Below are 20,420 nucleotides of genomic sequence, written 5' to 3' on the forward strand. Positions count from 1 at the left end.
TTTAACTGCGTTTAATAGTTAGTAAAATCAGCGTGAAAAAGGTTAACATATTATGGACATGCTCATAGACAACTAAATGATATTTTTTTTTTCATTTATCTTTAGCCACTTAGTTTATAAAACTAATATATCGGGGAAAAAGTCTTTACGTATGACATGTATAATATTGTAATAAAAACTCTTTGGCTATTATAGGTACTATTTATATCTTTTTTTTTATGAAAATAAGGAACGATGCGAGCATGACGTTCAGGTGTTGGTAACTGACACGCTCTGCCCATTACAATGCAATGCCGCTCAGGATTCTTGAAAAACCCACAAATTCTGAGCGGCACCACAATTGCGCTCGACACCTTGAGACATAAGATGTTAAGTCTCATTTGCCCAGTAATTTCACTAGCTAGGGCGCCCTTCAAACCGAAACACAGTCATGCTTACACATTACTGCTTCACGACAGAAATAGGCGCCGTTGTGGTACCCATAATCTAGCCGGCATCCTGTGCAAAGGAGCCTCCCACTGGTATCTGGCTGGTTTTAGTTATATGTTTGCTGGTATTTTTTTTCCTTTTGTTTTTCTTTCTGTCTAAACTAATCAGCGGGATTTGAAATATCTGAAAATAAAATATTTTTGTATCTGGATCTAAATAAGCCTTGGGACTGAGCTGCTGGGCTGTTACATGTCTGTCTGAGATTGATATATATAAATAAATAAATAAATAAAATAAGCCTTTACTGCTGTTAACAAATATTATAAATGATACTTAACTAAATCTAACTTAAATCTAAATTATATGTTATGTTAAGCTTGTCTTTCGACAAAGGCCTCCTCTAAAGATTTCCACGAAGAGAGTTGAACAAAGCAAACAGAACTTGCTAACGAGGCGGTACTCGAACGGTTAGCTCAGTTGGTTAGAGCACCGGCACGGAACGCCGGAGGTCGTGGGTTCGAATCCCGCATCGTTCATAAAATTTTGTATTAATCCTAGAAGTGAGGGTTATCACTTTAAAAACATAACATATTGTTAAGATTTCCAGGCCTCTCTTTTGCTGTTTGGATCCATTTAGGCCCAGCTACTCTTTTTACTTCATCTTCCCAGCGTTTAGTTTGTCGCCCTTTTCTTCTACTACCATCTCTTGGATACCAGTCGGTTATTATTTTTGTCCATTTTTCTTGTTTTTCTCTTAACATATGTCCTATCCATCGCCATTTTAGGGTTTGCATATTGATTTTGCGTCTTTGAATTTAGTCATACTTTTTATATCTTTCAATTTTACTTTATCTCTTCTTTTAACTCCGATTACGCTTCTTTCTATGCTGTTCTGACAGACATTTATTTGTGATTGATTTGTGATTGATAAATATACTTATAGTTAAATAACAAATTGTAATAATTATTTAGATAATAGCAACATTGCAGTTTCTTGCTCATTTTTGTCTAGGGAAATCTGCTTTCTTAGCGAGATCTAGAATAAATTTTAGATATTTCAAGAGTAATGTGATTTACTTATAAAATAAATATTTTTGATTGAATTATTGATCATTAGAAATGTAAGCGGACTTCCAAAAATACTTGTCGAAGTTTATTTTATCAAAAGTCGTGACATTTTTACAGCAAACTGGATCATGTCACAATCTACAAGATGGCAAAAGGTCATAGAATTAAATTACATATATATACTGTAAATATAAATGAATTCGAAAAATGTTTCTATAAATATAAAGTTATTACCCAACCGAATTTGTCCCATACATACAAGATTCCCATACATGGACACTCTGGGCACATAATATCGGTAATTTGAACTATTTTAAAATAAATAACAACTTATAGTCGATTGAAACAGCGTAATCATAAACCGATCTCGGTAACACAATATCATCCCAAGCCTTCGTAAGCGCAATCGAATAATTCAATGATATCGATAGAAAAAATCGAGTTACGTGTGGCATATTCGTATTCGAACCTATCGATAGATCTACTCCCGTTTATAGTATTTAAGAAGCCGGCTTGATTTAATGACATATGGTTTTTTAATCGAATTCTTGTAGTAATACCTAATCGAATTTTTAATCGAGTGGTATAAATCTGTCGAAATGTGATATATTGGTACATTCGGAAGGAATCTGTAATCGAGTATGCTACTGGTATCGTGGGTATTTGCCGACAAATCCTTTGGTCAGGATGATAACGTATAAGTTATTAGTCTTATGAATTCAGTAGCATTCGTTGTTACCTCTCGACTTTCAAATTCTCCCTTCTAATAAAAATACGTAATAGTTAAAAAAAAGTGTGTGTGTGGCCTAACGAATTGATTCCTACGTTTTTAGAAAGAACAATTTTGTAAAGATCTTGCAAAGGCTTTCACAATTATTTATTAAATAATGGCTGTATGTGGTTGAACCCTTTGCCTGTCCTAATAATGGACGAAGAAACAAAAAAAAAAAAAAATAACGAATGACGCAAACGTCAGAAAATTTTAGGAATCAACTTCAACCTGTTACTTTTGTGTCACAGTGATGCGCGCGCATCTTAAAATTTCACTCTTATTATTTTTTCATAACGCGCCTAAAGAAGTATAACTTCAAAAACCTAATAAAACACTTTTTAATTCAAAACCAAGCGAAAAAGTAGAATTTACAATAAATACATTTTATTTTTAGTTTTGTTGCCTTTTAAAGCGTGTCTTGTTGAAATTATTAATATGTTGCTTTTTTAGTATTAAAGCGATGATAATTTCGTAGAAAAGAATAATTATTACTATAATAATATATAATATAATAATTCTTAGTCTTAGGCTTAGATCTATACAGCGTACTTAGACTTTGCTTAGACTTTTCTTACGTAAAACTTAGCTGAGTGTAAGCTTGGCATTATCTTTGATTTCGTTTTTATAGTCATTTGACAGCTGAAATTATAGTGAGCCTAAGCTAAGACCAGTGCAAGAATCAAGTTCGTGTTTTATCACACTTAGCTAAGTTTTATGTAAGTAAAGTCTGAGCAGATTCTAAGTACACTCTATAGACTATAGCATTTGTAAGCTAAGCTAATACTTGGTAAGCATTTAAAAAACAAGAAATTAACACAGATGCTATAAATTCTAATATTTTTATCTAAAATAGGATATGAAATGATATGATATGAAATCAATTAAGCGTCAAAATCTACCCTCCGTTCGGAAATTTTTGCCTCAGATATGAGAAGAACGGGCTTCTTCTTTTTTTAATTTAAAATTTAGATACAATCATAAATTTAAAGAACCTGGGAGCGGTTACTCTATTCATTTCCCAATCAAAGAAGTTAACACAGATGCTAAAAAAATTAGAATGTCTCTCAATAATCCAGTATTCTTTTATAAATAAAGCTAACAATGATGAAGCCTTATAAATTAATTTGTTATGTAACTATATTAGAACTATTGTAAAATACTTTATTGATTTAAAAGAGGGACCATTGAGTTTCTTGTATGTTCTTCTCACGATCTCTTCTTTTCTAAACAATAGTAGATTTATTACTTAAATATTTTTAATGACTATTCAAAAGCGATTAGTTTAAGCCTTTTTGAATAAAGTTTATTTGTCTTTGCAATAAATTATACTAATAAATAACTATATTATTTATGAAAATATTAATAATTTGAATCTTTTATCTTATTAGCATATGGATTTAACAGAGACACGAGATACGATCTGTCTGTAGATGACATCACATTACTTTCGATATGAATGTGTATAAAGTTACACGCACAGATTAGACGGAGTATGGACATGAAATGTAATCAAGTTTATTTATGCATTTAGGTAAAATTTGTACACTTATGAAAGTAAATTTTTCAAATCAGTTACAGAGACAATCAGAAGAGAAGAACAGGCAAACAACTTAGCAAGTTTTATCCTCCCTTTATAGATACCATACATTTTCATCATTTATATTCCTGAACTATGCTTTCTTCGTTAAAATTTCCTTAATATGAAGCTTAAATTTATGTAACGGAAATTTAGTTACATGATGTTGGAGTTTATTTTATATTTGTATACATTTTCCCATGAATGAGTGACCAGTTTTATGAAGTCTCAAAGTTGGAACAGCTATTTCTACTTCCTGTGTTTATATTGTGACAGTCAATATTCTTCAAAAATGTATCTAGATTTCTATGAACATACATAATGTTGCCATATATTATGTATTGGGAAGATTAAGGATTGGCCTCTGCTGCTCTCCAACTGGATACCGCAGGCGTAGTCGCAATATGCGGCAACTTATACTACGCCCAAGTGGGCGTACTCAAGCCAGTCTCGAACAATGTGTGACGTTTACTTGCCACATGTATTATTAAACTTTGCTAATAATTGAAACTATAATGCCGGGTTGCGTAGTAAATTAAAAAAAAACTACAAGAAAATATAAGAAAGACACTGGGATCCACATACCATCAGTAAGTATAATATGTATGTATGTAAATATGAAATAACACGAAGCGTATGTTACAAAATTTGAAAGATGCCATTGAGTGTCAAAATGCCTAAGAAACACATTAGTTCTAATAGTAGCCGTAATAAAGAAGCTACTGTCGCTGTATTCATAGATTAGAAGAAGTATCGACATGAAATGAAATGAAATTTCTTTATTCATTTATTTATTAAAGTCAATTTTGATGCCATCGGTACAAGAGACCATCAGGAGATCTTGTTCTGAGAAGAACAGGCAAGAAGCTCAGCAAACTTTATCCCTTTACAGTTTTCAAAGTATCCATACATTTTTATGTCTTATTTATTTATTTATTCAAAACATCAAAAAATCCACAGAACTTAAATTAGGTTATAATAATACTATTTTGTAGAACTTAAATCTAATAACGGATTTACAATATTTATAATAAGACATGATATTTGTGCGTGTGGGGTTTGGTGAGAGTGCGTGTGTGTGTGTGCATGTGTGTGTGTGTGTGTGTGTGTGTGTGTGTGTGTGTGTGTGTGTGTGTGTGTGTGTGTGTGTGTATGTTTGTGAATTACTCTAAATTTAATCTTCCTTTAGATTTTTATTAACACTCCTTTTAAAGCAGCCTTTACTGTTATTAAAAGTTCAGTACTGTTGAAATGCTTATTATAGTTGCATAGAGTGCGACAGATTACCAGTCTTAAACTTCTGGTTCGGTACGATAAGCGATGACAAATTGCCAGCAAATATAATATTATTGACATTCAAATATTATTTAAATTTGGAACATCTTAAATGTCAAATATTAAAATGATACAGATTATAAATTGTAATTATCATAAACGGAAGATGTTGATTGATTTTAATCGTTTTTGTCGCGATTTTTATTTAGACTTTTACTGTTATGGACCGGGGTTTCTAATCCTGTTACCAAATATTTCAATATCTCAGATTTTATTAAAAAAAGAGTTAAACTAAGAATAGGTATAATATTATTTTCTTGTGTACGTGTCGATATCTAGAATATATAATCATAATAGATTTTTGAAGTGAAAACTTATATGGACGCGCTGAGAATAGTACCCTGTGGGAGATCGAGTGACGGTCGTCTATGTAACACTTGATGAGGTATAATCGGCTCCAGTGGACATTACCTAGAGATATAAGTAGAACGCGATGACTTAGAGCTAAATATATAATAAGTGTAATTAACTTTTATCTATCTATCTATATATAAGAGATTTCCACGTATATAGTCACTCATCACGATATCTCTGGAACCATAAGCCGTAGAGACTTGAAATTTTACGAAATTTCACCCGCAATTTTTTTTATTATGAACAGAACAACGTCTGTCGGGTCAGCAAGTTTATTATTAAAGGGGGCAACAGCCAAGAGGTTTAAGTGATTGAAAGTGGGGAGGCAGCCTCTCATGGACATCCACAACAACAGGGGTTAAGAGATTGCCTTTAAGTTGGAAGTATTCTCTGAGTTTAAAGGTCCCTAAGTGGTATCGGTTCGAGAAAACTGTAGCCAATAATTGATTCCACAAAGTGGCTTCAATGAATAGTTAATTAATTAATGACTTATGAGTTTTACCTACACTAAAACTAACTAATCACAAAAAACAAAAACTAAATAAAGTAAAATGTTATTCATTAATCTACAGTAACTAATAAAGTAACTACTAAAATAAACTAATAAAATAATATATTATATTATATAAGTAAGCAATGTCTCCAAAGAAATTACTATTAACTAATACAAATAAAATATAGATGTTTATTTGAACACTATGAGGAATTTTTCTGTATCTTCATAGTACATATTTTGAAGTGCTTCATGAAGAGCCTTCTTACAATAATTAATATAATTATGATTACATTAACTTTTGAGAGAACGAAGTCGCTTCATTGTGTGTGTTCTACCGCATTTATCAGGGGGAGTGTTCCGAACAAATGTTTAACCTGATTCCTGCCGCCGAATTCCACCTACGCAACATATCATCCCATCATCTGGATTTGTGGCGGTCCTCCACAGTGCGGTTTTCAAGGAGCTTTCTTCCACGTACTACAAAGCTGTGGAATGAACTTCCATGTGCGGTGTTTCCGGGACGATACGACATGGGTATCTTCAAAAAAAGCCTTCCTAAAAGGCCGGCAACGCTCCTGAAATTCCTCTGGTGTTGCAAGAGATTGTGGGCGGCGGTTATCACTTAACAATAAGTTTGTCCTCCTATTCCATAAAAAAAGAAGTCTTTCCGGGCAGCTAGTAATACATAAAAGGCTAATATAATATAATGTAATTACATAAAGAAATTGACAATCATAGTCCCTATCTTCTGATAACAATAATTATATTTACCAGCCGTTATCTGACAAGATTACATGATATTATTTGTAATTTAGACTGATAATTGATGTTATCTTTTAGATCGCAGTTCTATGTCGACAAGATAGAGTGATAAGAAAGATAAGAATGTTTACGACATTTTGAGTGTTGTGATACACTTTTAAGATATAAAATCGCTTAAACGTGTGAGAAAACAACTCGAATCACAAAATATTTTTATGCTGTGTTTATATGGATACATCATTTGATTTATGTGATGTTAGATGGCTTGTAGATAAATGCTATTTAGCATTTAATGATTATTACAGCGAATAAACGATAATACGATATAAAATAAAATTCCTGTCAAATACTATTACATTTTTTTATAATTATAATTAAAACGTATTACAAAACTTAGTGTTAGCTTAGCATAATCTTTTATTTCATTTGTATAGTAATTTGGCGGTCTTTACTGGTATATGGTACTGTATAGAAATTATACTGAGCTGAAGCTAAGACAGCCAAATACAAAAGTCGAGTTCGCGTTTTATCATACTCAGCTAAGTTTTACTTAAGTAAAGTCTGAGCAGCTTAAAATCAAAAACATTTAACAGCTGTGTCGCTCCCTCGCTAACATATGGCTGTCAAACCTGGGCGCTCAATAAACACCAAGCGAAGAAACTAAAAGTGACGTAAAGAAATATGGAAAGAAACTCAGTATGTATTAGACTAGAAGACAAAATAACAAAGAATGAAATACGGAAAAAAAGTAAACTTAAAGACATAATACGAATCGCAAAAAATGCAAAATGGAATTGGGCAGGCCATATATCAAGGGCAAGTAACGAAAGATTTGGAGCAGTATAGCAACAAACTGGTACCCATTTAGACTCCAAAAGAAGAAGAGGTAGACCTGGTACTAGATGGAGAGACGATCTAGTAAATTACAAAGGAGTGATGTGGTCACGCACAACATACAATAAGGACCAATGGAAAAAGAAGCGAGACGCGTTTGCCCAGCAGTGGGATGATAAATAAAAAATATTGTAAATAAATTAGTAATAGTTTTAATATTGTAATAGGCTTTAATGAATAAATAAATAAATAAAGTCCGAGCAATGTCCGCTCTATATCTGGCCGAGCCACGAACGCCAGAAACAACAGAGGTAACCTATAGTAACTGCTCGATCAATGTAAACATAAAATTTAATAGATAATAGACAAAGAGTAAAGGATTTTGACATTGCATTCTAAGTGGATTATTCTTATCTTGACCTTAATCTTTTTTTATATTATATCAAAATTATAATTATGTTAAAATATAAAATAAATTTATTTATATTGTAATAAAATTTTTGTTTGCATGCTATTGGTAATGGCTGAATAGGACATACTTTAATCTATTGTAAGACCAAATTTGTTCCACCCTTTTTAATAGCAAATAAATTAATATGAATATGAATAAACAATAAATCAAATCGAAATCAAATCAAAATCAGTTTAATCACGTAGGTCACGGAAATGACACTTAAGAATGTCAAAAAAAAATCTTATTGAATCTACCGCTACTTCGTAAAGGGTTGAGCTAATGAGAAGAAGTAGCAAGAAACTCATTGCCACTCTTTTATATCAAGATTTACATTAACATCGATTTACAAATCATTTCAATTACAATATAATATGTAAAATGTAAAATGATGCAACAAACACACTCAAACGTCAAATAGTCAATGTCTTACACGAGTACGTCAAAAAAGTAAATGTAAATTAATGCAAAAGTTATTGAGTACAGTAGCTGCATCATCCACATACACCATAAATAAATAAAGGTATTCTGTGAGCATTTTATAAGCGATTATAGATAAATAAATATGTATATATCCATACATATAATAATACTAGCTGACCCGGCAAACGTTGTTTTGCCATATAAAGTATAATTCACGCCATACTTTTATAAGTAATAAAATATTGCCTATATTATAGCCTGTACATCATTTTGTTCTATTGTCAATAGTTTTTGCAGCGCACGCAAAAATAGGTTTTCGATTTTACACCTTGTGTCACAAAATAGCAATTTTATTACGGATCCCTAATTTTGAAAAAAAAAAAACATAGCCTATAGCCTTCCTCGATAAATGGACTACCCAACACTGAAAGAATCATTCAAATCGGACCAGTAGTACCAGAGATTAGCGCGTTCAAACAAACAAACAAACACTGCAGCTTTATAATATTAGTATAGATTATGTCCTACGACTTCGGATTATCAATAATGAACATGTAAATGAAATAATGCACAGTAGCATGTTATTGATAGAAGGCAGATATTCGATACGCGATAGCATTTCGATAAAATATAATTATCAATGTTTGTTGTTCAACAAAACATCCACATACCGCGTATTACATACTTAACTCAAACTGTCTGCCAAAGAGGATGTAAATACTACGTAATAAGAGGCGGGAATGCTTAAGTAAAAATTGAGATTTAGTTTAGTTTGAAACGTGATTTTACATAAGTTTGATATAGTAGAAATATAGTATGGCGACTAAAGGACTCTACCCACTACAACGTATCATACCATGACCGTGCTATGAACGTGTCAGGAAATAAAATATTATCTGTATTAAAAAGTATGAGACCATGCCCACTAGCCCGTTCCGTTACCGACCAGCACCGTAGCGTGCCATGCACGGAGCGGCAAGTATTGACCGCGAGAATATAGTGGGCATAGTAGAGTGTATGTAGTGTTGCTTGTCGTGTCTGATACGTTCATAGCACGGTCATGGTATGATACGTTGTAGTGGGTAGAGTCCTTAAGTACAATCCGGCTAAGTTTGAAAGCGAGCAGTTGCTTAAAACGTAGTTGATTTCGGCTATCTCCGTTTTTTACATCATTATAGCCGTCATCTGTCAATCTGACAATGACTGCACGTTTGATACAATCGAATGAATAGCTTTTTTCTTAGAGAGTTTCGCTAGGCTGTTGGCTGCATACAACTTTACTTTAGCTCATAGACTAACAGTATACTTGCGTATAGAGGAACAAAACGTGCAAGAGAAAAGAACATATTTAACGGAGATATTGCAAGAATGAAAAGGAGGACGAATACAAAATGTGTGAGAGAGAAGAACGTCTCTAACGGAGATACAACAAGAATGAAAAGGAATGCAAATAAAACACTTTTTATTAGATTAAAACGCGTGTAATTTAAACTGTGTTTTAAAATTAGATGTTTGCGTAAAAGCTACATTTTTACTATTATTTTAGATAAACCGACGTTTCAAGACCTTTCCAGGTCTCGTTTTCAGCCTAATTAAAAAAATGTAACTTTTACTCAAAAATGTAATGCAAAAACAAAGTTACAAATACATGCGTTTTAATCCTTTAAAACTATTTTAGTTAAATGTGTAACACTCGCGTTAATCAAAGAATGTACTAAGGAAAGCGAATCTAATGTTACTGTAACCAATTTTGGTTGTCAAGTCGTAAACAGTCAGCCACGATTGGCATCAGCTCAGTAGTGGTAGTATTTTGAATATTAAACTAAGTAATGCACACATTGACAAATCAAAATTGATCACACATTATCGGACTGTCAAGTCGTGATTGGATTTAAAAGAGTGGTAATAAGTAACATTTAATTTCTTTTGAAAATAATTTAATATTATATTTTTCTATGTATTTATTTGAGTATGAAAAGAAAACTTACTTTATAATAAATACCTATATACCTATTTATTAAAGATGAACAGCTTGATCGTTATATATGCAAATAAATATCCAATTTATGTGTTTAAACTTTACATACCCAATTCAATAACCGGCGCGCACAAATCACAAAACTAAAAACCGTTTGAACCGAATCGCGACCGTTCACTGAACGAGTAGCGTTGTTATCGGCGAAAAGCGATAACATTTAATCAGGCGCGATTTTTACGATTCCTCTTATCAGTGGACACGGTGGATTACACGCGATAGCGATCTTGTGCTACAGCGGTTCATTATTGCTTATCTAGCCTTCGATGGCTTCACGAACATAATGCGGCGAACCTAGGACTCGTGGAACAACTGCATTAGGCCAGGTATCCACCAAAGCGGAGAGGAGAGGAGACAAGAGAAGATAAAACGCATAAAAGGCATTTATTTACTCGAAATTGATTCATGTCATTTCTAATACACTAGATACTACTACCGCTTCGGAAACAAATTGCGCTCTGAGAGAGAAGAAGCGGCGCAAGAAACTCTCCCAGCATTCTTTTTTTGCGCTCTTTTTAATTAAAAATATACAGTATTGTACTGCCTTTGCTATTGCTATAAAATAATCATAATCTATTTCCAGGCTGTCCGATCAGGTAGTAGGATTTACGACAGAGCCATTTATTATTTAAAACATTTAAATTTATTTATAGATAATGCCTGAATAGTGTCTGGGACCTTATTATAAAAGTGTATTATGTATCTTATTATCTCATTTAACCTTTAAGCTATTATGTACCTTATGAAGCCTCCTAGAACTAGTTACAAGCAATCCTTTATTTCTAGTGTTATGATAAGCCGCGAAGTTGTCAGGTTAATTCCAAAAAAAGCGGAGAGGAGATGTGAGCTGTGCATAGCGGAGATGAGAGCTCGAAATCAGTCAACTGATGTCAACGAAAGGAAAAAGTCATCATGCCCACTCAGACGCATTCCGCTTGATCACGCGACGCGGCACAAAATTGGATAGAAAAAGGAGACATCTCCTCTCCTCTTCGCTTGATCCGTTTCCACCGAAGCTAAGCGGAAAGGTGATGAGGAAATATCGAAATCTGACTGGTTATCAAAAAACATCTCCTCTCCTCTCCACTTTGGTGGATACCAAGCATTAAAGTATGATAAAGCTGCAGTAGAACTAACTGCAATGAAACCACTGAATGAGAGAAAATATACTAAAATGGTTTCGCTTATACTTAATTAATTCAAATTCAAATATTTTTATTCAAAATAGAATTCTAATCACTTATTGAATGTCAAAAATTACCACCCATTCAAAAGAGACTGCCTCAGACCTGAGAAGAATGGGCGCAAGAAACTCAGCGGGCTTTTTTATATAAAAATACGGATTACAATGTGATATCGTACAATAAACGTTTATAATTAAAGAGCCTGAGGGTGTTCGCTTTCTTCCCAGTCCTTATCATTAAGAAAATCGTTTATGCTATACTAACCTTTCTCACAATTCTTTTAAATTTCGTAACACATTTGTTTTGTACATTTTCTGGGAATTTATATTATTATATCATCATATTTTTCACTCATACACGCGGCTGTAGTGCTTGCAAAATATCAGTTGTAAAATAATAATTACACATAATCTAGGTAAGCTCATTTGTTTTGAGGGTAAGTAATTCAGTGGCACCAATTCCTATTAGCACCCTGGGTATTAAAATTACTGGTATTCTGAGAGTTAACATCTTACTTCGGAAGATGACACAGTGCAATCACGATACCGCGGCCGCTAAGAATTTTAGGTTTTAAAAAACTAAAAGGCACTGCACTGTAGGTAGGTGTATCACTAACCACTAAGGAGTGTTTTTTCTCATTCTGACTTAGGTCAATAGAAGAAGACAGAGTGAGAATTAGCAATGCTTTAAGTTAGCAGACTATTATGAATAAGGGGGTGAGTTAGCGTCTTTTTCATAAAAACCTCATTCATGGCCACAGTATCAATTTCTTTCGTAAAAATGGTTAAATGTTTTTTTTATGAGAATAAGATTCTTGAAAAATCTAAAAATTCTGCACTACTATTGCGCTCGTTACCTTGAGACATTAGATGTTACGTCTCATTTGCCCAGTAATTTCACTAGCTACGGCGCCCTTCAGACCGAAACACAGTAATGCTTACATATTACTGCTTCACGGCAGAAATAGGCGCCGTTGTGGTACCCATAATCTAGCCGGCATCCGGTACAAAGGAGCCTCCCACTGGTGAAGTAGGTAAGTAAGTGTTCTTTACATCCGTGGTTGTACTAATATTACTTAACATCATATTTTTGAGGAGAATAAATAAATTTGAAGCAAAGTACCTTTATAATATATTTCATATGTAAGTATAGAATGATTATTTTCTCTGTGAGTAAGGGCGGGTGCGAATGAACGCGAACGGGAGTTCAGCAGCGCTATCGAAGCGAACCAACGAAAACTTTTTAACTAGCAAAGCACAAATGGCTTAGAATGAAGGGTGACACACCGTCGGGAAATGTCTTCGCTGGCATTCAAAGATATGTCACTCATACAAGGAATATTTCAATAACTAATAAAAACGTATTTAAAATTGATTCTGCATAAATGAAGCTTACAGAAGTGATTTCACACAGCCAAATCTGCGTAATATTTTAGTGCGTTTATGAGACAGAAAAAATACTATTTAAATAGGCAAAATTTATCGACTGATAAGTTAGATAAAGATTGAATGGTTCAAGACAAAAATGTATAGGTATATATAGTACCTAATCACAAAAAACAAAATAAAGTGGGCGATTATTTTATACCACTAATAAATTTCTAAATTGATTGTAATGTGATGACATGAATTGTAAAACTTTTTATTAATAATTAACTAAACGACATTTATCTTATATCTTTAAACGAGCAATTCTTGTATATATATATAATTTGAATCTCGGAAACGGCTCCAACGACTTTAATGAAATTTAGTATACCGGAAGTTTCGGGGGCGAGAAATCGATCTAGCAAGGTTTCAATTTTAAAAAAAATGTTTTATCCGTGTTTTAATGAGAAACTGCTACAATAATATTAGAATACAATGGTAAATTTCGCCACTATATACCAGACTATAATAGCTGGGCGAACCGGAAAGTAGAAGACCCCGGTTCGAGAATCAAGATATTCTATTAGTTTGTTTTTTGTTATAATTTTGTACTTTCTTAAAAAGCCGAGCAAAGCTCGGTCGTTCAGGTACTTATCTATTATGTTGATTAATATTTTTATATTTATTTAAAAATTCCTGTTCAGTTCCTGGCGAAACATGTGATACTGTACCATCGTAAAATCACTTTTACACGCCACTAAAGAATTTGATTGATTGATTGATTAAAATAGAAGACATTAAAATTCAATTCATTCGAAAAGAGCCTCACCTAAGGTGAACGGCCGCAATATAATTAACGCGCCTGTTATTGAAATTTTATTACTATATTTATTACTAGCTGACCCAACAGACGTTGTGCTGTACATAATAAATAATATGTTTTTATATGATTTTGTCAATAATATATCATAACATCAAAAATTACTTCGTAAAATATGCACCCTGCTGTCGTAATGAAATTGTTTCACAGCAGAACTGTCACACCGTGCGTCAATAAATTCTCTCATAGAAATTATGTATGGACACATCAAAGGAAAATCAAATTTGTTGTTTTAACTTAATTTAGCAGCATTTTCCTATTTATTCACCTTTTAAACCTTCCCTGGACTTCCACAAATAATTCAAGACCAAAATTAGCCAAATCGGTCAAGCCGTTCTCGAGTTTTAGCGAGACTAACGAACAGCAATTCATTTTTATATTTATAGTTAATTAAAATTAATTATTAACTATAAATTTTATTACAATTCGATTATCACTAGAAAGGCTGGCGATGATGGCTCCATACCCAAGATGTGGTATTATTTCAGAAGTTATTGACAATTGAAAGTGAAAAAATTGAAGTCTTTTTTAAAGTTGTAGAAAATAGACACTATTGAAATACGCTTAATATGACGATAACTTTCTCTATTTATAAGATATAGGCTGATGCCCGCGACTTCGTCCGCGTAGATAAAGGGTTTTTAAAAATAATAATCAAGTTTGGTATTGAAGATGATCTCATGTCCTATTCCAGTTCCGGTTCCCGTTTTCGGTTTCCAACATATTATATGAATGTTATTTCGAGGAAGATTGCTATGGCAAACTAAACCTAGTATTGAAATAGTTATAGCTGATCGACGTGAATTTTAGTTTTTCACAAATCCTGCGGGAGCCATGGAATTTTACGGGAAAAATGTCCTTTCCCAAGCTCTAGTCTATTGCTGTACCAAATTTCATCAAAATCGGTGCAGTAACTCCAGCGTAAAAACGTAACAAAGAAACTTACATTCACATTAATAAATTAGGGATAGCTATGTTGTCAACGGCCAGGTTATTTAGGATTTATACCGGGATAAAGATTTATTATTTAAATATGTTTTTATTTTACATGATCTGCCTATTAACTTTAAAATAGTATTTAATATGCGATGCATTGATAATACAGACTCCTACTCGATGGACTTTCATTTCCGTGCACACACGTCTCGCGATAACAAAGAAGTGTTGACATATTTAGAACAAGCCTGAAATCGAGCTGGCAACACTGCTGCGTGACACCCGTCAATTCAGCAAACACAGCGGGGATTTTAATTTTCGAATCCATCCCGCGCCTGACGTGCCGCTTCCCGCGCTTTTGATACAAACGTCAAATTCGAATTGTTCCAATATAATTCCGGGGAAGATTTTTTAACTGGCAAAGTTAGCGATGAGTGACGTGCGACGTTACAATATGACTTTTCGAACTGAAATTGAGGCTTGATTGATTCCTATATCGTATTCAACCAGACGCCAATTTTCATTTTGTGGAGTTTACTCTTGCGTTTGACTTTCCTTGTACTCTACAAATGTTTTTCAGGTTTTGGTATAATACGATTCTACTATTTGTTTGTTTTTTCATAATTTGTTATTAATATTGTTAGTTCTTATATATAATTTAAACTAACAGACCTACGATTCCTTAATACAATGATTAATATATCTCCTTAAATAATTTATACGTCTAGCTCATAGTTTCTCAACCTTATTTTGCTCACCACCCACTTTGAGAATATGTTTTTTTCTAGAGTATTTTCGTGTATTTTTTTGCCTTTTTAGACTATATTTATTAATTTACCCATCTGCGCCATCTCAATGCCCCGTAACTTTCTCTGGGTCTTCTACTGCCCCGAAAGAAGACGAAAGTCTCAAACGCCCACAAGGGGGCGTTATCGCCCACGTTGAGAACCTATGGTCTAGATAGAAGCTCTTGCCGCTAGAGGACCGATGAAAACAGGCCAGGGATACTACTTTAGTGTGCCTGACAAGCTACGACTTACACTCGCAATTTGTATGTCACTTTGTGTTAGTGTGCGTGCATTGCTTAAAATTAAGGTTAACAGTCAACCTCAATTTTTGCAAAGTTTTCACAGCTGTCACAGTCTATCTAGACATATAAATGATGCAATTAAACTGAAAACGGCACACACCTTCGCCTATTTGACAGATCTATGATTTAATAATTCAACAGCATTACAATCTTTTTGAATTTATTTTTATTTAAAAATGGAAATGTATTTTTGAGTTAGCGTCGACTGAGTCGAGTCCAGCGTCCGACACTATCTTAGTTACACACGAGTGCGTCCGATGCCCGCCTTCTCGATACAACGAGTCGATTAAAATAAGAATACATTGAATACATCACTTTTAAATCGGACTGGATGTTGGTGTGTACACAGTTGTTATATGTTTTTATTGCGCATTCATTTAATGTTTACCAATAAATTTAACATGATGTAGAGAGATACAGAGAGAGAGTTTCATCCACATTCCATGTGACAGCGATTCGATTTCGATTTTACGATTCTTGCCGAAGCAATGATGGACATACGAGTAATATTAAGAGCGGTGAATATCTTTTTAGTTAAAGCGCAAACATAAATCTACTCTAGCATAAAACCACGTCTAATTAATTTTTATATATTGCGAAATGGCTAAAGATATATGAGAAATGTTTTTGTATCAAAAACTTTAACTAATTCTTGACCAATAACAAGCTCTCAGGTACCGTATTGGCATTTCTCGATTGAAATAAAGCGAGTGCAGTCCAGATGCAATAATTGTCACGGAGCGGTGCTCGCCCACAGCTCCTGTTTTACTCGATTGCTTGATTCTTGTTTTTTATTTGCGACAGATACTGTACCGACCTGTCATATCGACCTCTTTGTTTTGGCGGGAAAGAGGCGGACAAGATAAAAAGTCTCCCGCGCAAATTGGGCGTCTCTGTTTTAAACTACGGAGCTGGAACATTCGATATCAGACAATAAATGTCCGTTACATTTTTCTATTTTCAATTTGTTGATTGTTTTTAGTCACCCCGCCTGGATAGTTACAGCGTCTGTCGACTTTATTTTTAATGGGCAAAGGTTTCTTTTTGCATCCGTTTTTGATTAAATTCTCATTGTTCCGAGCACAATCGAGTTCGGGTTCAACCTGCACTGTAACGCAGTTTTGACATATCTTATATCTTTAAACAAGCAATTCTTATATATATATATATATATATATAATCGGAATCTCGGAAACGGCTCCTACGATTTTAATGAAATTTAGTATACAGTTTCAGGGGCGTGAAATCGGTCTGGCTAGGTTTCAATTTTAAAAATGTAGTTTTATCCATGTTTTAATGAGAAACTGCTACAATAACATTAGAATACAAAGGTAAATTTTGCCACTATATAAAATACTATAATAGCTCAGATGGAACATTGGGTGATCCGCAAAGCAGAAGACCCCGGTTCGAGTCCAGTTGTCCTATTTGTTGTTTTTTGTATCCTCGGTTTTGTATCTCGGTCATGCAGGAACTTATCATGTAAGTACGATATTAAAACTTTTCAAATAGCGTTAGAAAAACAAATTAATCTGTTCTAATTATAACCAAATCGATCGTAGATCATCCAATTCGAAATTTAATACTTATAAAAGGACATAAATACATTCTATGATTTTACTATTTTCTCAAAATTAATTCCTTTATGCTGCGTACAGATTAGTAAAATGTAACATGAAATGTATCATGCAACGAAAGAATTCGCCGTACAATATTTTACCAGTGCTCCTTTGCACCGGATGCCGGCTAGATTATGGGTAACACAACGGCGCCTACTTCTGCCGTGAAGCAGTAATGTGTAAACATTACTGTTTTTCGGTCTGAAGGGCGCCGTAGCTAGTGAAATTACTCGGCAAATGATACTTGACAACTTGTCTCAAGGTGACGAGTGCAGTTGTAGTGCCGCTCAGGAAGGTTAAGGTTAAGGAAGGTGTACGCGCTTTTCTTGAAGGTACCCATGTCGTATCGTCCCGGAAACACCGCACAAGGAAGCTCATTCCACAGCTTCGTGGTACGAGGAAGAAAGCTCCTTGAAAACCGCACTGTGGAGGACCGCCACACATCCAGATGGTGGGGATGATATCATATATATATAGGTTTTCCAATAATTCTGAGTGGCACTGCATTTTAATGGGCAGGGCGTATCAATTACCATCAGCTGAACGTCCTGCTGGTCTGGTCCCTTATTTTCATAAAAAAAAAACACATTGGTGCAATATATTATGAAATGTAAACACACTTTGTAACAATTTCTCATAGTTTCGACGACTGGTGCGCGCAAAACGAGGATTACAGGCGCACGCTACGAGCATTACAACGATCCTGTGATTCCTCTGGTGTTACAATAGAATGTGGGCGGAAGGGATCACTTAACAATAGGTAACCCGTACGCTCGTTTGTCCCCCTTTTGCATTAAGAAAATGACTACGAATGACACTACATAAGTGTTAATTACCGCGTATGTTAATTTTTTTAATGTGATTTCTTATTTCTTTTTGCATCCATTCCGATTGAATGCTCACTGTTCCGTGCGCTTATCTGAGAGTCGCCAAGTTAGTTATTTATACGTTCGGCGCTCAATGTTGCATCCTTAATAGGTATATCTGGACAGCAAGCCGTTATCTCAAGGTGGGGAATGGAGGTTCGGGTGGCCGATATGAATCACGGGGAGTAATGGCTGCAATAGCACGTAGCGTACTTTGTCAACTAGTTGTAGCCTTACAGCATAGATAATAAATAGAGCGATTGTAGCTTCCGGCCGGAGATAATTCGGCTGCAGTCACTTGCAAGGTTCTTGTATAAAATTGGAGGATACAAATTCAAATTCAAATATTTTTATTCAAAATAGGATGTGAAATCACTTATTGAAAGTCAAAAACTACCACCCATTCCAAAATGAATGCCTCAGGCCTGAGAAGAATGGGCGCAACAAACTCAGCGGGATTTTTTTCATCAAAAATATGCTTTACAATTAAAGTAACATTTACAAAGTAACAAAGTAACATTGTACAATTAAACTTATTATTTAATAGCCTGAGGGCGGTCGCTCCATTCCCAATCTGTGGTATCATTAAGAAAGTCATTTATGTTATAGTAACCTTTACCACACAAACGTTTTATACAATTCTTTTGAATAACGTAATACTTTTGTTTTGAACATTTTCTGGGATCCTGTTGAAAAAGCATATACATCACCCCACAAAAGACTTGCTAACTCGACTTAGTCGAGTAGTAGGCATTATAAGCTTATGTCTGTTCCTGGTGTTAACATTATGGTTATGACAGTTTCTGGCAAATTCACTTATGTGCCTATGAATATACATTACATTATCAAGAATATATTGAGAAGCAACAGTCAAGATGTTAATTTCTTTGAATTTTGCTCTCAATGATTCCTTAGGGCCTAGGTTATAAATAGCGCGAATAGCCCTCTTCTGCAGCACAAATATTGTATTAATATCGGCAGCGCTGCCCCATAGCAATATACCATAGGAAATAATACTATGGAAGTAACTAAAGTATACAAGTCGCGCCAAAACACTTACGGCGTTACAATTAAACTTGGTATAAAGTAGTAATAATAATCCAAGAACATGCAAAATGTTTACAAATAGACATTTTTGAAGTTATACTTGCTTAGGCGCGTTATGAAACAATTATGATAGTGAAATTTGAAGATGCGCGCGCATCACTGTAACACAAAAGTATCAGGGTGAAGTTGGTTCCTAAAATTTTCTGACATTTGCGTCATACGTTTATTTTGGTTTCTTCGTTCATTATTAGAACAGGCAAAGGGTTCAAGCCCATACAGCCGTACTCATTATTAATTAATTAATTGTCAAAGGCATCTTTGCAAGATTTTTACAATATTGTTCTTTTTACAAACGTAGAATTGCAGCAGGAGCAATAAATAATTTTAAGGATTTTTGCTTTGTTACAAAGAAGTATAACTTCTTGCGTGGGTACATAAGTACACACACACTCTTTTTCTTTTGTTTGGTTTTAGGGCGTAAAATGTAAGCGTTTATTGGTAAGGCTACTTTACAGTCGGAAAACTTCCGAATTATCAATGTTTTGACAGCGTTGTTAGCGATATAGTCATATACTTGGTTTATCCTCGGGTATAAATTTATACCAAATGTATTCGTAAGGCCGTTAGAATGTAATAGTACTAACGTATATTATATATATACATATTTTCAAGAATCCTGAGCGGAACTCCATTGTAATGGGTAGGGCGCATCAATTACCATCAACTGAACGTCATGCTCGTCTCGTCCCTTATTTTCATAGCAAAAAACTATCTACGAAATTCAGTATCCATCTGTACTGAATATTAACGTATATCGAATATTATACGACTCTAGAGCACCCCAGTCGAGTGACGTCATCACGGGAAACGAGGAAAAGTGATATCAATTTCAAATC

At 34.1% G+C, this 20,420-nt stretch overlaps 1 protein-coding gene across 3 annotated transcripts in view; it reads right to left on the reverse strand.

The window, feature by feature from the left end:
- LOC126979878 (zinc finger protein ush) overlaps positions 1–20,420 on the reverse strand; it is a 288,948-nt gene that overhangs the window by 90,335 nt on the left and 178,193 nt on the right. The window contains exon 1 of one of the 3 annotated variants that reach the window (XM_050829446.1): positions 10,588–10,662. The exons of the other annotated variants lie outside the window; for them this stretch is intronic. The gene's annotated coding sequence lies outside the window, so the exon portion shown is untranslated. Of the gene's footprint in view, positions 1–10,587; positions 10,663–20,420 lie in introns of those variants that run through there. 3 annotated transcript variants of the gene reach the window in all.

This window comes from Leptidea sinapis, chromosome 4 (genome assembly GCF_905404315.1).
Source record: "Leptidea sinapis chromosome 4, ilLepSina1.1, whole genome shotgun sequence".
Lineage (NCBI taxonomy): Eukaryota > Metazoa > Arthropoda > Insecta > Lepidoptera > Pieridae > Leptidea > Leptidea sinapis.